This window comes from Gorilla gorilla, chromosome 15 (assembly GCF_029281585.2).
Source record: "Gorilla gorilla gorilla isolate KB3781 chromosome 15, NHGRI_mGorGor1-v2.1_pri, whole genome shotgun sequence".
Taxonomy (NCBI): domain Eukaryota; kingdom Metazoa; phylum Chordata; class Mammalia; order Primates; family Hominidae; genus Gorilla; species Gorilla gorilla.
This window is the reverse complement of record NC_073239.2, coordinates 94,689,566-94,709,761: the sequence shown is the minus strand read 5'-3', so window position 1 is coordinate 94,709,761 and position 20,196 is coordinate 94,689,566. Positions and strand designations below refer to the sequence as shown.

General features: G+C 46.3%; 1 protein-coding gene across 8 annotated transcripts in view; it reads right to left on the bottom strand.

The window, feature by feature from the left end:
* Positions 1-20,196, bottom strand: part of ADCK1 (aarF domain containing kinase 1) — a 161,724-nt gene that overhangs the window by 91,651 nt on the left and 49,877 nt on the right. The gene's annotated exons all lie outside the window — the stretch shown is intronic.

The window sequence follows — 20,196 nt, the reverse complement described above, 5'->3', positions numbered from 1 at the left end:
TGGCCAGACAACGTTACTCACGCCTGTGATCCCAGCATTTTGAGATTCTGAGATGGGAGAATCACTTGAAGCCAGGAGTTTGAGACCAGCCTGGGCAACTTAGTAAGACCCCATGTCTACAAAAAAAATTTTTTAATTAGTTAGGAGTCGTGGCACACACCTGTGATCCCAGCTACTCAGGAGGCTGAGGCAGGAGAATCACTTGAACCCAGGAGGTGGAGGCTGCAGTGAGCCATGTTTCAGCCACAGCATTCCAGCCTGGATGACAGAAAAAGACCTAGTCTTGAAAAAAAAAAGAAAGAAAGAAAAGAAAAGAAAAAGAAAAAATACCCTCGACCAGGCACAGTGGCTCACACCTGTAAACCCAGCACTTTGGGAGGCCGAGGCAGGTGGATCACTTGAGGTCAGCAGTTCAAGACAAGCCTGGCCAACATGGTGAAACCTGTCTCTACTAAAAATACAAAAATTAGTTGGGCATGGTGGTGCGTGCCTGTAATCCCAGCTGCTCTGGAGGCTGAGGCAGGAGATTTGCTTGAACCCAGGAGACGGAGATTGCAAGATTGTGCCACTGCACTCCAGCCTGGGTGACAGAGTGAGACTCCATCACAAACAAACAAAAAAAAATAGAAAGGAAGGAAGGGAGGAAGGGAGGGAGGGAGGGAGGAAATAAGGAAGGAAGAAAGGAAGGAAGGAAAAAAAATACCTTGAAAGATACAGGGAAGAAGGCCTCACTCTAACCTCAGAGAGACAGCTAAAATAGGCACAAAGCTCAGGGACAATGTGAAGACCAACAGGCAGCACATTTGGCGGACAAGTGAACACACATAGAAATTAGATGAAATTAAAGAACTCCTGTTAATATCATTAGCTGAGATAATCACATGATAACTTAGAAAAATATCAGTTTTTAGAGATGCACACTGAAATTACAGGTGACATGCCATGATTTCTATAATTTGCTTAAATTTGTCAGCAAAAAAAATAATAATAATAATAATGAAAGAATTATGGCAAATTTTTTGTTTGTTTGTGTGTTGTGTTTGATTGTTTTACAGAGACAGGATCTCACTCAGTCGCCCAGGCTGGGGTACAATAGTGCCATCATAGCTCTCTGCAGCCTCAAACTCCTGGGCTTAGGCGATCTTCCTGCTTCAGCCTCCCAAGTAGCTGGGACTACAGCTGGCCTAGAACTCCAGGCCTCAAGTAACACTCCTGCCTCAGCCTCCTAAAGTGCTGGGATTACAGGCATGAGCCACCATGCCTGGCCTGGCAAATTTTTTTTTTTTTTTTTTTTTTTTTTTTTTAAAGAGTGTCACTCTGTCACTCTGTCACTCAGGCTGGAGTGCAGTGGTGTGATCTCGGCTCAGTGCAACCTCCATCTCCCAAGTTCAAGCTATTCTCCTGCCTCAGCCTCCCAAGTAACTGGGATTACAGGCACACACCCACGCCTGGCTATTTTTTTTTTTTTTTTTTTTTTTGTATTTTTAGTAGAGATGGGGTTTCACCATGTTGTCCAGGTTGGTCTTGAACTCCTGACCTCAAGTGACACACCCGCCTCAGCCTCCCAACCAAAGTGCTGGGATTACAGGCCTGAACCACTAAGCCTGGCCTGGCAAATTTCAGATCTAGGTGCCAGGTATAGGGGTTCAGCCTATTATTCTCCACACTTTTTAATTACATTTGAAATTTTTTATATAGAGTTTTTTTTCCCCTAAAGATCCAATAGCAGATCCCAGCCTGCTGTTCCTAACTCTTCACTGTCACGTAGGAGGCCCTGTGTTCTTGACCTGAGCTCCCAGGGTTCCTCCAGGCCAGTGGTCCATACAGCATGGGGTTCCGTGTTGTTCCGTTGACCTGTGCCAGTCTCTCTCGTCTCATTTTGTACCACATGCCCTATCATTCACTCTAGTCTATCACTCGGGCCTCCCTCCATGTCCTTTAGTGAGCCAAGCTCATTGCCACATCGGGGCTTTTAGGCTTGCAGTTTCCCTCTCCAGGGCTGGCTTCAAGGGCATGCAGCTGCCCTGCACTTGGGAAGGCCTGAGTGTGTGGTTTAATGCCCTGCAGTCACTGTGGAAGTCAGAATAATGCCCTTGCCACCTGAGATGTACATGTCCAGCTCCCTGGAATCTATGAATGTGTTACCTTACATGGCACAGGGAATGAAGATTGCAGAAGAAATGAAGGCTTCTTTCTTTCTCCTTCCTTCCTTCCTTCCTCCCTCCCTCCCTCTTCCCTCCCCTCCCCTCCCCTCCCCTTCCCTTCTCTCCCTCCCTCCCTGCCGCCCTTCTTTCTTTCAGATTGAGTCTCACTCTGTCGCCCAGGCTGGACTGCAATGGCACCATCTCAGCTCACTGCCACCTCCACCTCCCTGGTTCAAGCTATTCTCGTGCTTCAGCCTCCCAAGTAGCTGGGACTTCAGGCGCACACCACCATGCTTGGTTAATTTTTGTATTTTTAGTAGAAACGGGGTTTCACCATGTTGTCCAGGCTGGTCTTGAACACCTGGCCTCAAGTGAACCACTCCCCTCAGCCTCCCAAAGTGCTGGGATTACAGGCGTAAGCCACCACACACGGCCAGTTTAATTTCTTAATCTGCTGACCCTGACAGTGAGATTATCCAGAATTACTCAGATTGGCCCGGTGTAATCACCATGGCTTTTATAAGTGGCAGAGAAAGGCAGAAGAGAGCCAGGGAGATGGGAGGGGGAGAAGGACTTAGCCAGATGTCACAGGCTTTGAAGATGGAGCAATGGGACCATGAGCCAAGGAATGTGGACAGCCTTTACAAGACGGAAAAAAAAAAGGAAAAGAATTCTCCCCTAGAGCCTCCAGAAGAATCGCAGCTCTGCTGACACCTTAATTTTCTCCCAGTGAGAACCGTTCCAGACTTCTGACCTCCAGAACTATAAGAGAATGAATGTATAGTTTGAAGCCACTATATCTGTGAACATTTGTTAGAGCAGTCACAGGAAACTAATAGTCATAGGAAGCTACTGTGTTAGTAGCTGCCACCTCCACCTCCCTGGTTCACGCTATTCTTGAATTTGAAATTTTTGAATTTGTGTTTTGGAAGTGAAATCTAATAGGACAAAGGAAGGTGCGCCAGGAGATTCAGCTCCACACAGTCCCACCGCCTTGGCTGACCATTCCCTGCCCCCAGCACCCCAGCTCCTCCCCGCCTCCCTACTTCTTTTTTCCTTTTTTTTTTTTTTTTTTTTTGAGACAGGGTCTCACTCTGTCTCCCAGGCTGGAGTGCAGTGGTGCAATCTCAGCTTGCTGCAGCCTCGACTTCCCGGGTTCAAGCAATTCTCCTGCCTCAGCCTCCCAAGTAGCTGAGGAGGCGCGCACTATCACACCTGGCTAATTTCTGTATTTTTAATTTCACCATGTTGCCCAAGCTGGTCTCAAACTCCTGATCTCACGTCATCCACCTGCATCGGCCTCCCAAAGTGCTGGGATTACAGGCCAGCCACCACATCGGGCCCCATCTCCCTACTTCTACCTGCCATCACTGCTGCTCTCTGCAACCAGTGCACCGGGAAGGGGAGGCCTGCATTGTGCACTGCTCTCTATCCCTGCAGGTGGCCTTGACACAGGCATGGGGAGGGTTGGGGTCACACAGGTGCCACATGTTATCCAGCCCCATCCTAAACTAGAACAGCCACAGCAAGCTGAGCACACAGCTTGGCAGGCACCTCTCACCCACCCCCAACCAGATCCTGAGCTCGCCCCAGCACACAGCTTGCCATTTCCCAGGACCTGCCCATCCTTTGAAGGTTGGGGCAGCAGTGCCATGGGAAGGGAGGCTTCCCCACGCCCAGCATTTTCATTTTGCACTAGTCCTCGTAATCACATGGCCGGCCCTGCCTCTTCCTCTAACAGTCTCCCCGCAGCCCTTCACTTGCTAGTCCTTTGATCATTCTTCAGTTTCAGCTGAAAAACATCATGCGAGAGAGCCCTTCCCAGACTCTCCCTCAGCCCCTCTTTATCCCATGACTACATTTTATCTCCTTTAGGGCACTCAGCAAGAGCTGAAATGACCTTGTTTACTTAGACCCACATTGATTTCCTGAAAAGTGTACACTGAGACCACTCTGTGTGTGGCAAGCACTGTTCTTAGTGCTGCAGACACAGCAGCAAGCAATACAAACAAGTCCCCTATCCTCCTGGAGCGGATGTGCTTTTGAGTCCCATCATTGTGAATTACCTCTTGTCCTCCCAAGAACAGACCATTGTACACCCAGCACCCCACACAGTGCCTGGAACATAGTAGGCATTCAATAAATATCACTGAACAATTGGCTGAATGAATAGTGGCTTAGATACTCTGCACTGTGACCAGGCACAGCAGAGAGACATCCCCCTTCATCCTATAACATGTTGGGGGTTAGGGGGTAAAGATCTTTTCCATAAGCAAAAAACTGGAGCGGGGGCAGGTGCAGTGGCTCACGAGTGTAATCCCAGCACTTTGGTAGGCCAAGGCAGGTGGATAGCTTGAGCCCAGGAGTTCGAGACCAGCCTAGGCAACATGGTGAAACCCCATCTTTACTACAAATACAAAAAATTAGCCGGGATGGCAGCACGTGCCTGTATTCCCAGGTACCTGGGAGGCTGAAGTGGGAGAACCACCTGAGCCTGGGAAGTCCAGGCTGCAGTGAGCCATGATTGCACCACTGCACTCCACCCTGAGCGACAAGAGTGACACCCTGTCTCAAAAATAATAATAATAGATTGGAGGGAAGAGAAGCTTAAAGACAGATTGGGGCTGTGGGAGGGACAGCACCCCAGTTCCTGAACCACCTTGCCTTAAATTAGCTTCACATATGTCTTGCTGTTATCAGTCAACAGTTTATTTGTATATTTAAGTGAAGGTATTCGGCTAATTGGACATATGTCTCACAGTTCTACAGGGAAAAGTCTATTAAAAAGTCTTGCTGTAACAGGCAAGAGCTTTGAGAGTAGTTTTATTCAGGGACAGGAAGAGAGCTGAGTGGATTTTAATTTGGTAGAAAATAGCTGCTTGGGGCCAAGACAGTGAGAAGTGGGAAATCAAGAACAGGCTATTAGATTATTACTGCTGTTAGCAAGCATCTCGATCACCCTTACAGCCGCGGAGTGCCTTCCGTCAATTTTATTAGTTATATTACAGCCTTCCATCTAGCCCTGCTATTCCAGCAATTCCCATTCTGGAGCTGTGGCCACTGAGGCAAGAGAATCACATCTCATCCAAGCCAGTATGAGTCTGTCCTCACAGCACCTGCAGCCTAACTTTGTCAACATGTTAATACATGGGAATTTTCTGAGTCCAAGATGAACAGCCCAAAGGGTTTCAGGAAAAATTGCAGAGGGCTGAGGGGATGGGAGAGAGGTGGAGAAAAAAACACTGATGTCTTGAGGCTTGACAGATGGCTCTGATGCCCTGATATAACATGGAACCCCATGCTGTATGGACCATGGCCTGGAGGAACCCTGGGAGCTCATCCAGTCCAGATTAGTGAGCCGGGGAGTAGAGTGGTTACAGGCACAGCCTGAGGAGCTGCACCATTTGGCATTAATTCTAAGTTCCTGTAGTGGGTTGAATGGTGGTCCCCAAAACAATATGTCCATGTCCTACCCCTGGAATCTGTGACTGTAACCTTATTCAGAAAAAAGGGTCTTTGCAGATATAATTAAGAATTTTTAAGATGAAGCTGGGCATGGTGGCTCACGCCTATAATCTCAGCACTTTGGTAGGCTGAGGCAGGCAGATCACTTGAGCCCAGGAGTTGAAGACCAGCCTGGCCAGCACAGCGAAACCCTGTCTCTACAAAAAAATACAAAAATTAGCCAGGCATGGTGATGCATGCCTGTAATCCCAACTACTTGGGAGGCTGAGGCAGGAGAATCACTTGAACCCAGGAGGCAGAAGAGATTGTACCACTCTACTCCAGCCTAGGCAACAGAGCCAGACTGTCTCAAAGAAAAAAAAAAAAAGAATTTTTAAGATGAGATCATCCTGGATTGCCCAGGTGGACCCTAAATCCAATGACAGTTGTCTTTATTAAAAACAAGAGGTAGGCCAGGCGCGGCGGCTCACTTTGGGAGGCCAAGGCAGGCGGATCACAAGGTCAGGAGTTCGAGACCAGCCTGACCAACATGGTGAAACCCTGTCTCTACTAAAAATACAAAAAATTAGTTGATTCCCCTGTAGTCGGATGAGGTGGCAGGCACCTGTAATCCCAGCTACTTGAGAGGCTGAGGCAGGGGAATCGCTTAAACCTGGGGGTCAGAGGTTGCAGTGAGCCAAGATCACACCATTGCACTTCAGTCTAGATGACAGAGCAAGACTCCATCTCAAAAAAAAAAAAGAAAGAAAAGGTAGAGGAAATAGAGGTTTAGATTGCAGAGATTGCAATGATGCAGCCACAGGAATGCCTGGTGCCACCAGAAAAGGCAAGGAAGGGTTCTTCCCTAGAATGCTTCCCACCAGCAGCATGGTCCTGGGGGCTCTTTGATTTTGGGCCTCTGGCCTTAAGAAATGTAGGAGAATAAACTTCTATTGCCTTAAACCACCCAATTTGTGGTAATTTGTTATGGCAATCACAGGAAATTAGTGATTAGTCCACCCGCTTGCTAGCTGTGGACGCTTGAACAAGTCACTCCATCCGTCTGTTCATCAGTTTCTTCATCTGTAAAACAGGGATGATAACAATGGTATTTACCTCATAGGGCTACTGTAAAAATTAAATGAGATAATAGAGACCCCTAAGTACAGTGCAGCAGAAGCCATCTTCATCCATTTGTGCTTCTATAACAAAATCCTTGAGACTGGATCACTTTTTAAAAACAAAACAAAACATTGTTTTAAATAGTTCTAGAGGCTGGGAAGCCCATGACCAAGAGACCCGCATCTGGCAAGGTCCGTCTTGCTGGGTCATCCCATAATGGAAGGTAGAAGAGTCAGAGAGCCCATGAAAGGGTGGGGATTGTGGGTGGAGACAGAGAGGGAGAGAGGGAAGGTACCCAAAATGAACCCATTCCCACGGTAACAGCATTATTCTATTCATGAGGGCAGAGACCTTATGACCTAATTATCTCTTGAAGGTCCTACTTCTCAACACTCTTGCTTTGCAGATTAAGTTTCTAAAACACGAACTTGGAGATACCCATTAGTAGGAGCCTACTTGATGAACTCATTAAAAATATGGCTTTTGGCAGGGCTCATGCTTACAATCCCAGCACTTCGGGAGGCCGAAGCAGGGGGATTGTTTGAGCTCAGGAGTTCTAAACCAGCCTGGGTAGCATGGCGAAACCTTGTCTCTACAAAAAATACAAAAATTAGCCAGGCGTGGTGGTGCAAGCCTGCAGTCCCAGCTATTCGGGAGGCTAAGATGGGAGGATCAATTGAGCTCAAGAGGTAGAGGATGCAGTGATGCAGTGAGCCATGATCAAGCCACTATACTCCAGCCTGTACACCAGAGTGAGGCTTTCCAGGCCTTACCTCAGAATCAGTGACAATAAATCTTTAGTGTACAGGACCAAGGAATGTGTGCTTTATAAGGCTCCCCAGGTGACTGATTGTCTGACAGGTTGTGAACCACCTGGGTGCTGTCCCATTCCCACCCTGATGACAGACATAAAATCTCTTCTGTTTCTGGAAAGCTGCTTTACAGCTGTTCTGGGTGAAGGACACTTGGCTTTGTTGCATGGGAATGATAAACAATGAATCCAAAATACTGCTTAATTCTGGTTATACAGAAAGAAGGCTGGAGTCAGGAAAGAAGTACCCATAGGCTACAACTGCATGGGTAAGGTATTATTTTTGAAATTGGGCAATGAGCATGAGGGTGATCACTGAATTATTTTTTACACTTTGTCTTAGGTCTTAAATATTTCTCATTTTTTAAAATACAAGCTGTATGCAGATATGGAAAAATAAAATGCTGGTATTGGCCATAGTCCCTAGGTAACTAATAAGTCTAGACCAAGGATACTTCTATGCACTCCAGTACTAAATTGCCTCAGCCACAGGGAAGTCCTAGCTTATGCCTACCCCGCATCTCTCATGATGTTGCCACATCCATTTCCAGCGGAGGTGGAAACAGCTCCGAAGCACCCAGTCCAGGGCGGGTCAGAAAACTGCTGGAGGTTTTCAGTGGGAAAAGCAATCAGCAACGAAAAGCCCAGCCTGGGTTGGTCTGGGATAGGGTCTGAGATGGGCAAGGGCAGGCTGAAACCAGGGTTACTCCAGTTCCTGCCCCATAGAGGGCCTTGTTAGAAGTGTAGGTCCTCACAATGCAGGACCTTCTCTGTGGAGCTGGGTGTTGTGCCTGCTCCACTTACCCTGTAGAACCAGGTGGTAGGGGCAACTGGAGGGCAGCTCTGAAGTAGCAGGAAGCCCACCCATGTGTCCAGGCAGCCCACATAGGTGAGGGAGCTGCAGACATGCACATGAGAGGAACTGCGTGCTGATCAGAATGGAGAGATGCCCAGCACACAGCAATGGGCTCATACTACCAAAAACCCAGGGGGTTGTTTTGTTTCATTATAGCTGTGGCCTTTGGAAAAGATCACTGCTTTAGAACCACAGCAGCAAACACCATCACATCAGGCATCTCCAATCCTAAAGCATTCCCAGGAGATGAATGGTGTGAGCTAGGAAAAGAGAAGAGCCGGAAAGAGAGTAGCCAAAAACAGCGGGGTAAAGATCGAGACAAGAGTGGATGCAAGCCAGGGCATAGCCCAGTAGCATCTGCTACGGATGCTGCAGCCTTGTTTCTCAAAGTACGACCTTGCAGCAGTGATGGTATGCAAAAGGTGGTACAAGAGGCAATTTCAGCTGGTACCCAGAATATTTATTTGCATATGCATTAGATAGAGAGAGAGAGAAAATCAAACCTGTAATTTCACAGATATTTTTGCTTAGAACAAAGCCAAGTAAAGGAAAAAGTGTTGACAGGATGAAAAATATCACAGAAATACCTCAATAGTTGGTTATAAAGAAGTGTATGGGAATAATAAACAATGAATTGAAAATACTGCTTAATTCTGGATATGCAGGAAGAAAGTTGGAGTCAGGGAGGAAGTACCCACGGGCTATAACTGCATGGGTAAAGTGTACTATTTCTGAAATTGGGCAATGAGCATGAGGGTGATCACTGAATTATTTTTTACACTTTGTCTTAGGTCTTAAAATATTACACATTTTTTTAAATACAAGCTGTATACAGATATGGAAAAATAAAATGCTGGTGTTGGTCGTGGTCCCTAGGTAACTAACAAGTCTAGACCAACTGAGAGGGTAGCTGGCACTTCCCTGATTGCCTAGGACCTACAGAGAAGCCACTACACAGTGAGCCCAATCTCCAGGGAGAATCACATTTTCTCCCAGGCCCACATTTACCCCCAGGACTCCCACTGATGGCCATGGGCCCTACCAAGTTTCTCCCCAGATCACATCAAGGCTCAAGAACCTACTCCTACAGAATTCTCCAGAATCAGAACGGTTTTGAGGTCAGGGCCACTGTGGAAAACTGCACAGATTCGATGCAGTATTCAGAAAGCTAAAAAGGAGGTGCTAGACTCACAGACTCTGTCTCCCTAATTCCAAAGAACTGGTCCTTAGATGACCCAACCAGAGAGAATTAAATGCAGCTCATGCTCCTGCAGAAATTATCACAAACTCCGAGAAAGCCAGTCACCAAGATAGCAAGGATTCAATTTCCCTCCTCCTCTATGCAGAACACTCTCAGGCAAACATTCCGTGATGACAAACAAAAGCAGCAAAAGCGGGTCTAGACGCACAGTGCTTGAAAACTCACTGAAAAGATTCTATGCCAGGTCGACAGGTGCTGCACGTGCAAAGGAGCTGTAGCTCAATGAGACCCAGACCACTACTCCAGGAGGAACACACCCCAGCCCCATCTCCCAAGAAAAGCTACCCCTGAACATGCCCACCTTGCCTGGAAGTTAGCTGCTGTCAGGGATCAGAAGTAATTCCAGACCGGGGGCCAGAGTTCCAATAGACAAATCAGTCCTGTAGCTGGTGATTTCATGCCTTCTGCCCCCCGACCCCCGACCCTCAACTATGACAACCTGAGGGCAGAGGTCGAGTCTTACTTCCCATTTTCTCCTCTGAGCCTCACCCTGTACCTGACACACAGCAGGCTCAGTTAACGTTAGCTAATGTAATAGATGGATGGAAGGATGGTGAAGAAATGTCCTGGTTTGGCCAGACCAGATCCCAGGTTTCAGGGAATATTCCTGAAGAACCAGACATCGCTACAGTTCCCTTTGCAGACAAACGGGATCTTTAAAATGCTTAGTGAATTATACCTTCACTAGACTGGTAGGATGGTTATCCTCAAAACTGGCAGCTGTTCAATACCTTCAGAGTTGAAACTCTTTCCTGAAGCAAAGAGCCAGCACCTATCAATTCCTTTTGAAGGGTCTACCCTCCCCTCCATAGGAGAATGCTAAATATTTGTTGAGTTAACTGTTTTATTGATTAAATGAGTAAAGGAACTTCAGGGAGGTGGCTCTATTGCCCTTCTTCCTCCTCCGGTGTTTCCCAAATCCATCCCAGGCAGCAGCAGAGCCTCAGGCTCAGAGGAGGGAGGGTGAAGAGGCAGGAGGAGCGACTCCAGCAGCAGCAGCCAGCTGGCAAGAGCTGCTGCACAGGCATCTTTGTGTCTACTTTCTGTCCAACTTGGTGCTTTTCCCCAAACTGGAAGCAGATATACAGGGAAACGACAGAGTATAAAGTGCAAAGAACATGAGATTGGGCAGTATCTGAACATCAAGATCAAGTTCATGATGTGCTACACACCTGCTGGGGATGTAAGAAATCACATCACTGGCCAGGTGCGGTGGCTCACGCCTATAATCCCAGCACTTTGGGGATTACAGCCTAGGCGGGCGGATCATATGAGGTCAGGAGTTCGAGGCCAGCCTGGCCAATATGGTGAAATCCTGTCTCTACTAAAAATACAAAAATTAGCCAGGCATGGTGGCATGCGCCAGTAGTCCCAGCTACTCAGGAAGCTGAGGCAGAAGAATTGCTTGAACCCGGAAGGTAGAGGCTGCAGTAAGCCGAGATCATGCCACTGCACTCCAGCCTGGGTGACAGAGTGAGACTCCGTCTCAAAAAAAAAAAAAAAGAAATCACATCACCTCTACAGAACTCTGCTTCCACATGTGTACATTAGAGGCTTGAGCTTGCTGATGCCCAAGATGTCTTTCTCAAGTGCAGTGGAATAGTTATAGAGTTGTCACCCGACCTTAGCCCCTTACTCTGCCCCTCCAACCAATATCCACAGGCCAGAAATTTGAGTCCCTTTTTCTCCAAAACACTCTACCATATCCCATGGTTCTAAAGGTTGCAGGAGGCTGGGCATTGTGGCTCACACCTGTAATCCCATCCCAACACTTCGGGAGGCCAAGGCAAGAGGATTGCTTGAGCCCAGGAGGTCGAGGCTGCAATGAGCCGAGATCACGCCACTGCACTTCAGCCTGGGCAACAAAGCAACACCCTGTCTCAAAAAATAAATAAATAAAATAAAAGTTGACAGTGTCTGACTCTTGCCTCTAAGTGCAGATTTCAGTAATGCCAAAATAGCTGTCCCATACTCCAACCCAAAACACCCTATGTTCCTAAACAAAGTCAGATGTAAAGATTAGCAGAATTTGATAGAAACAAATGGTTCTTATAGCAAATTTACAGCTACCTCCCCTCCCACAATCAGTACTACAGGAGAACATTCTATCCCTATGTTTCATGCAACCATGCGGAGGGAGCCCTAGTATGCATAACACTCCTGACCTCTCCGTCCCACTCCTTCACTCCTTGTGGGAGAGATAATCACCAACCAGATTAAGGAATTTAGGAGAAGAAACAGAGTTTGCTCAGCTCACCCCTTCCTCTCTCCTCTCTGTTTGGGATCTGCTTATCTGCAAAGCATTGATTTTCAGCTCCTTCCTCCTCTAAGAGGCAGTCCCCCAACTGAGAGGCTTGTCCAGCCATGTCTGCCTGGGTAGGTAAGCCTCTCAAATTCAGGGGTGAAGTTCAGCAAGCCCACCTCCTCCAGACCCCAAACTATATGCTCAGCCCTGTGTCTATCAATAATGAAGCTGATGAATTTTGATCACCACCTGGCCGGGTCCTGCATCTCCCTGACTCTGCTTCTCAGGCAAGGAAGAAGATATTAATCATTACTTGTTGTCCATATATTAGGTGCTATAGTAACTAACCAAACAAAAACATACTACTGACCTGAATCATCTGATACCACAGAAGCCCAGGGACCTACCTGGGAACAAGAATTTGAGCTTAGCTAAAAAAACTTCACACTCAAAGTAGCAATCAAGGTCACCTCCGACATTTAACTCTGATTTAAAAAAGAAAAGGTTCCTGTTCTTGTTCTCTCTCATAAGCTCACAGACACATATAAACATGCAGGTTCACACACTTCTACCCACTGTCCAACACAGAAGCTCAAAAAATATTTTTGGCAAGTGGCACTGGTGTTAAAAAAAAAAAAATTCAATAACTGGCTGGGTACAGTAGCTCACACCTGTAATCCCAGCAGTTTAGGAGGCCGAGGTGGGAGGATCACTTGTACCCAGGAGTTTGAGACCAGCATGGGCAACATGACAAGACTCTGTCTCATATTTAATTAAAAAAAAAATTGGCCAGGCACGGTGGCTCACACCTGTAATCCCAGCAATTTGGGAGACCAAGGCAGGCAGATCATTTGAGGTCAGGAGTTCGAGACCATCCTGGCCAAGATGGTGAAACCCTGTCTGTACCAAAAAATACAAAAATTAGTTGGGTGTGGTGGCGCATGCCTGTAGTCCTAGCTACTTGGGAGGCTGAGGTGGGAGAATCGCTTGAACCTGCGAAGCAGAGGTTGCAGTGAACGGAGGTTGCCGTGAGCGGAGATCGCACCACTGCACTCCGGCCTGGGCAACAGAGCGAGACCCTGTCTAAAAAAAAAAAAGAAAATTTAATGATGCAATAACTTTAAGCATTCTCAATCACCGAAGGCTTAATAAATAACTTTACTGGAGAATTTTCCATGGCTCCCTATTGTCTATGGCTTAAAACCTGGCCTTGAGTCCCTCTGTGACCTAGCTCTAATCCTATTTGCCACTATGCCCCTTCACTCTCCTAGTCTCCAGTAACATTGAATTAATCTTTTTCTTATAGACAATCCCCAAAATTTCACCCATCACGCTCAGCCAAAATCACCTTGTCCCCAAGGCTACATGTTTCAATCAATCCACCTTTTCAAACTCAGCTCCCATACCAACTTAACTCATTCAACCTCACCTATTTTAGACCATTGTCTCTGCTCATGAATGCTTCAGTGGTCTTAACTATTTTAGAGTGTAAGAGAGTCAAACAAATAAGGAAATATATTGTAGATAAGAGGCAGGTTTATCACTGTCAGAGAAAGAGGTGATATTTTAAAAAGGGAGAATGCTAATATGGACTCTGTGATGTTGGACTAAAATTGAAGACATAAGCATCATTTCATAGTTTTTTGCCCAGATACGGTGGCTTATGCCTATAATCCCAGCACTTTGGGAGGCCAAGGCACCAGGATCACTTGAGGCCAGGAGTTCAAGACCAGCTTGGGCAACATAGTGAGACTCTGTCTCTACAAATAATACTTTAAAAAATTAGCCAGGCATGGTGGTGTACACCTGTAGTCCCAACTACTCAGGAGGCTAAAGTGGGAGGATAGCTTAAGCCCAGGAGTTGGAGGCTGCAGTGAACCATGATCGCACCACTACACTCTGGCCTGGGTCGTGACAGGGCAAGACCATGTCTCAAAAAAAAAAAATCTTAGTTTTTTAGTAGAAAGACAGAAGTGTGTGTATGTGTGAGTGAGTGTACACACATATATATCCTCACTCTGTCTCCTAGAAGGGCCTAGAAGCAATGGTACCCCAGTAGCAAAACGATATACCTAACCTCTACATCTTGGTTTCTAAATACCATTCTCCAATAACAGGAACCAGGGCTCCTTGGAGAAGTAATTGATTCCAGGGCAAGGAAAATACAGGATAAGCCTGAAGTATCTTTCAGTACAAGAATGTAAGGCAGTGCTCAAAATAGGTTGGGGGTATATCAAAAGGACACAGGAGCCAACCTGAAAGAGCTCCCAGTGGCCAAAGGTGGAACCATTTGAGCAATAAAATAATGATTGTTTTGGATATAAAGGAAAAGTATTATCTGGATTATATATGGGACATAGACCCCATAGAATAAAATAAATATCCATGAGTTCACAGTGATAAAAATAATTAAATGGCTGGGCGTAGTGGCTCACGCCTGTAATCCCAACACTTTGGGAGGCTGAGGAGGGCAGATTACCTGAGGTCAGGAGTTTGTGACCAGCCTATCCAACATAGTGAAACCCCGTCTCTACTAAAAATACAAAATTAGTCAGGTGTGATGGTGGGCACCTGTAAGCCCAGGGAGGCTGAGGGAGGAGAATCGCTTGAACCCAGGAGGCAGAGGTTGCAGTGAGCTGAGACCACGCCACTGCACTCCATCCTGGGCAACAAGAGCAAAACTCCATCTCAATAATAATAACGATAATTAAATAACTAGGGGAGAACGGAAAGGTCTTTCTCACAGAAGAATTCCAATTAATAAATGTATAGAAGAAATGAGGAAAATAGAATACCATTAACATGTTCATTAAATAAGCCTTGATAAGGAGCTATCAAGGCTAACCCTATGCTCAGGATCTCCTCTCTGGCTGGTTTAAATAATCCACAATGTTAAATTAAGCAAAGCTTCTCATTTCCATTCTTATAAACGGAACAGGGGCAAAGGCTACCACCATCATTTTGTGGATAGAAAAGCAGAGGCTGGCCAAACATGGTGGCTTACATCTGTAATTCCAGCACTCTGGGAAGCCAAGGCAGGTGAATCACCTGAGGTCAGGAGTTCAAGACCAGACTGGCCAACATGGTGAAACCCCATCTCTACTAAAAACACAAAAATTGGGCTGGGCGCAGTGGCTCATGCCTGTAATCCCAGCACTTTGGGAGGCCGAGGCGGGTGGATCACGAGGTCAGGAGATGGAGATCATTCTGGCTGAAACAGTAAAACCCTGTCTCTACTAAAAACACAAAAAATTAGCCGGGCATGGTGGCACACACCTGTAGTCCCAGCTACTTGGGAGGCTGAGGCAGGAGAATCACTTGAACCCAGGAGGTAGAGGTTGCAGTGAGCCGAGATCACGCCACTGCACTCCAGCCTGGGAGACACAGCAAGACTCTAGCTCAAAAAAAAAAAGCCTTTTAAAAACTAAAAAAATAAAAGCAAAGGTGCTTGGCAGTGGAGTAGGACTAGGTGCCAGGGGACCTGGCTCCAGGTCCAAAATGGCTTCAATTCTACCCAGCACCATCCAAACCTCTCTGCACCCTCCTTAGGCACTAAAATTTTTGAATTTCATTTCTTCCTTTGAGTTACGGGCCCTCCTGTGACTATCAAAACTCCATTTATGCTTAAAAGACCCAGCATGTTTAAGTGGCAAACTGAGGGCCATAGAAAAAAAGAAAAAGAAAAAAAAATAACCCCAGTATGCTTCTCCAAGAATCCACAGTATATAAGGACTCATTCGGCTACAAGAAACAGCAAACAACTCAAACCACCTTGGGCAAAAAAAAAAAAAAAGAATTTCCTGGTAGCTATAACTGAAATTCCAGCAGTAGTCTAGCTTCAATTTCAGCTAGATCTAGGGACTCAAATTATGCATTTCTTTTTTTTTTTTTTTTTTTTTTTTTTTTTTTTTTGAGACAGAGTCTCACTCTGTAGCCAGGCTGGAGTGCAGTGACGCAATCTCGGCTCACTGCAACCTCCACCTCCCAGGTTCAAGTAATTCTCCTGCCTCAGCCTCCCGAGTAGCCGGGACTACAGGCGCCCGCCACCATGCCCAGCTAATTTTTGTATTTTTAGTAGAGACAGGGTTTCACCATGTTGGCCGGGATGGTCTCGATCTCTTGACCTCGTGATCCACCCACCTCAGCCTCCCAAAGTGCTGGGATTACAGGCGTGAGCCACCGTGCCCAGCCAAATTATGCATTTCTTTGCAATACTAGCTCCATTCACAGACAGGCTTTCCCTTCATGATGGCAAAGATGGCTGCCAACAGCTCCAAGCCAACATCTTACATTCTCAGCTCACTCAGCAGAAAAGAGAGAGCTGCTCTTCCCAGAAAAGTCCTGTGCACTGGCCAGAACTGGCTCAGGTGCTCAGGTTTCCTGAATCAATCTCCAGGGCCGGCAGAATAGACTCCGCTGATCACCTGGCTAATAAGGGTCGGGTGAGCCCTTCCCAAACTCATAGAGTGTACATCAATACAGCGGCTCCCCAGAGGAAAGTTTATATGCTGTTCCCCAAAATGAGAATGGCTTCTAAACTGAAAAATTAACAAATATCTACTACATCACAAACCCTCATCAGAATCAACTCTATCTTCTCTCCTCCAGCCCCATTCCTGGATGTCTACACCAGCAGTGACTTCTGTATGCTTTATGAATAAGCCAGCTCACACACATCTCAGTTTATAAGCATCTTGAACACCAGGGATCTGGTTCTCCAAAGCACATGAGCCCCTCCCCACCACCTTGGCTGCCTAGCAAAGGGCCACTATGCCTCTAGAACACACTTCACGTTGGCTCTCAGCCCTCTGGTTCCAGATCTGAGTCACTGAGATCCCAGCCTTCCTGCGCCAACCTTGAAAGTGCCTGAAGTCACCACCTGCTGAGCTAGCCTCCTGGCTCTGACATACTCTGAGACCTGGAGATGCTGGCTTGACAGTTGAGATAACTATGTTTTACCCTTCACTCATTCCTTTATCAGCCACGCTGACGAGAAGGGATAAGTGCTCCAATGGAAGAAAACACTCCTGCGGTATTTACTCATGCTCTTAGTGCCAGCCAGCTCCCCCTTCCCAGGCACAACTCCCAGAGACGGGCCTACACCCTGTTATCTGGTGCCAGCCGCCACGTGCTGTTCTCTTGTCAAATGCCAGGCTGCACTTTCCTTACTACATCCCCCAAAACTGTCAACTTCTCTAGGAGCTACAGTGTCACTGCCTTTCAGATGACTTACATGTGACACGTGACAGGCAACTGTCTTTTTGACACCCATCGCCTGCCTCCTCTGCAGATTCCGTAAAGCAGAGGCCTTGCCCCTGTGTCCGAGCCTGCAAGCTCTCCGTAGAATATTACACCAGTGGATGCCAAGGCCCATAGCACCGGTTAGCTGGAGAAAGAGGGGCAGGGAAGCGCAGTGGGCAATTATGTCTCAGAAGCAGGGACTTTGAGATCCTCCATAAAAACTAACATCTCGGTGCCTGTAGTCCCAGCTACTCGGGAGGCTGAGGCAGGAGAATCACTTGAACCCGGGAGGCAGAGGTTGCAGTGAGCCGAGATGGCGCCACTGCACTCCAGCCTGGGTGACAAGAGCAAAAACTCCGTCTCAAAAAAAAAAAAAAAAAAAAAAACTAACATTTCATTCATTCGTTTGTTCAACAAACCTTTATTCAGGACCTGTCACATCCTGGTGATGGATTCTGCAGACATGGAGATTCACAGCACAGACCAAGTCTCTGTCCTCATGGAACATACCTTGTAGGAGACATCTGACTTGTTTTTGATACCTGCTTTCTATTTCACAAGGCACTGAGATATTATCTACATAATCCTGAGTAAGTGGCATAACCATCTCTAATGACAAATGGCATCTCCAAAAGGCTAAATGAATTTCCCAAAGCCGGCTTAGCTAAGTCACAAACTTGGGTCTTCTAACTATTAACCTCGTGCTCTGTCTGGGACCTCCCCAAAGGTAGGGAGGTGGCAGGGTACAGGCTGGCATTGAAACAGACATTAAATCAACACAGGCCTACGCATCATCGCTAGAGATACAGATCGAAAAATCAAAGACTCAATCCCTGATCTAAAGGAACAGATAGTCTAAAAAGAAAGGCATGTAACCAACTATTGTCTGTGGCAAGAATAAAGATAAAATGATTAAATTCAAATAGGAAGATGTCTCTGGAAGAATGCACAAGAAATAATAATTGCCTCCAGGCAAGAAAATTGGGTACCTGAGGAACAAGGGTAGGAGGGTCATTTTGTATGTTTCAAATACCGTATATTTTGATTTATGTACTATTTGAATGTATTTCCCATTAAATAACACTTTGAAGACGTAATCAGCCAAATCCTGAAGGTAGAAAATTCTACAGGATAAATTATCTGGTTTCTTCAACAAACAACTCAAAAAAGAGGGAGAGCGATGAAATGTTACAGATTTTTAAAGATGTAGAAAATGTCAACCTTAATATATCTACCTTATTTGGACATTTTGATCCAGATTTGAACAAACTAACTGTAAAAAGGCATTTTTGGGGCTGGGCATGGTGGCTCACGCCTGTAATCTCAGCACTTTGGGAGGCCGAGGTGGGTGGATCACTTGAGGTCAGGAGTTCGAGAGCAGCCTGGCCAACACGATGAAACCCAGTCTCTACTAAAAATATAAAAATTAGCCAGGCGTGATGGTGCGTGCCTGTAATCCCAGCTACTAGGGAGGCTGAGGGAGGAGAACTGCTTGAACCCGGGAGATGGAGGTTGCAGTGAGCCAAGATCACACCACTGCACTCCAGCCTGGGCAACAGAGCAAGACTCCATCTCAAAAAAAAGAAAAAAAAAGAAAGAAAGAAAGAAAAAGACATTTTGGGGACAAGGGAAATTGAATATGGACTATCTATTAGAGATTATTAAGGAATTGTCAGTTTTGTTAGGTATGATCATGGTCTTCTGGTTATATTTTTTTAAAGGTCCTTATCTATTGGAGATATATACTAAAGTATTTACAGATAAAACAATGTGATGCCTGAGATTTGCATTTAAACATTTTGGGAAAAAAAATTAAGTGAATGAAGCCGGGCATGGTGGCTTACACCTGTTTTCCCAGCACTTCGGGAGGCTGAGGCGGCGGATCACTTGAGGCCAGGAGTTCAAGACCAGCCTGGCCGTCATGGCGAAACCCTGTCTCTACTAAAAACACAAAAATTAGCCAGGCGTGGTGGCCTGCACCTGTAATTCCAGCTACTTGGGAGGCTGAGGCAGGAGAAGCACTTAAACCTGGGAGATGGAGGTTGCAGTGAGCCAAGATCACACCACTTCACTCCAGCCTGGGCCAAAGAGTAGGACTCTGTCTCAAAAAATAAACAAATAAATGAATGAATAAAAAAATAAATGAAACAGGCCTGGCACAGTGGCTCACACCTGTAATCCCAGCACTTTGGGAGGCCAAGGCAGGTGGATTACTTGAAGTCAGGAGTTCAAGAACAGCCTGGACAACATGCTAAACCCTGCTTCTACTAAAAATACAAAAATCAGCCAAGTGTGATGGTGTGCATATGTAATCCCAGCCACTCAGGAGGCTGAGGCAGGAGAATCACTTGAATCCAGGAAGCGGAGGTTGCAATGAGCCGAGATCGCACCACTGCACCCCAGACCGGGTGATGGAGTGAGACTCCGTCTCAATAAATAAATAAATAAATAAATAAAAGAATGAATAAATAAAGGGGGGAAGATGACTAACAAGATGGGCAAAATGTTGATAGTTTCTGAAGCTATATGACAGTTCCACCAGAGTTCATTCTACTGTTCTCTCTACTCTTGTGGATGGTTGAAATTGTCATAATAAAAAGTTTAAATAAAAATTTAGAAATTAATTATTCCATCCACATAGGAAAACTGAGAAGAAAAGCACCACAGAGGGGAGCTTGAGCTGAGTCCAGAAGGATGATGAGGACTTTTCTAAGGGGCAAAGGGGTTCCTTTGCATTCCTGGCTGAGAGGACTGCCTGAGCACAGACATGCCAATCTATCACAAACCTCTCTCTGGAGGAGCCAAAGGTATCTACACTTGACCTCAAACTCAACCTACATCCACAAAAAACGCCCTCTTGTTTGATCTCCCAAGTCTCCGGGATATCTAAACACATATCAACATCAACTGCCCTGTTCCAAGTGACGACAGAGAGTTTGGGGTTGACAGCTCGACTCAGAGGCCTACGAGAGGCCCCAGAGTAGCCCTCAGAGGATAGGACAGCAAGTAACCTCTTTCAACTGGGTTTTGCCTGACAAAACAGTTTAGAAGCCAGCTGAGTTATCTGCGGGA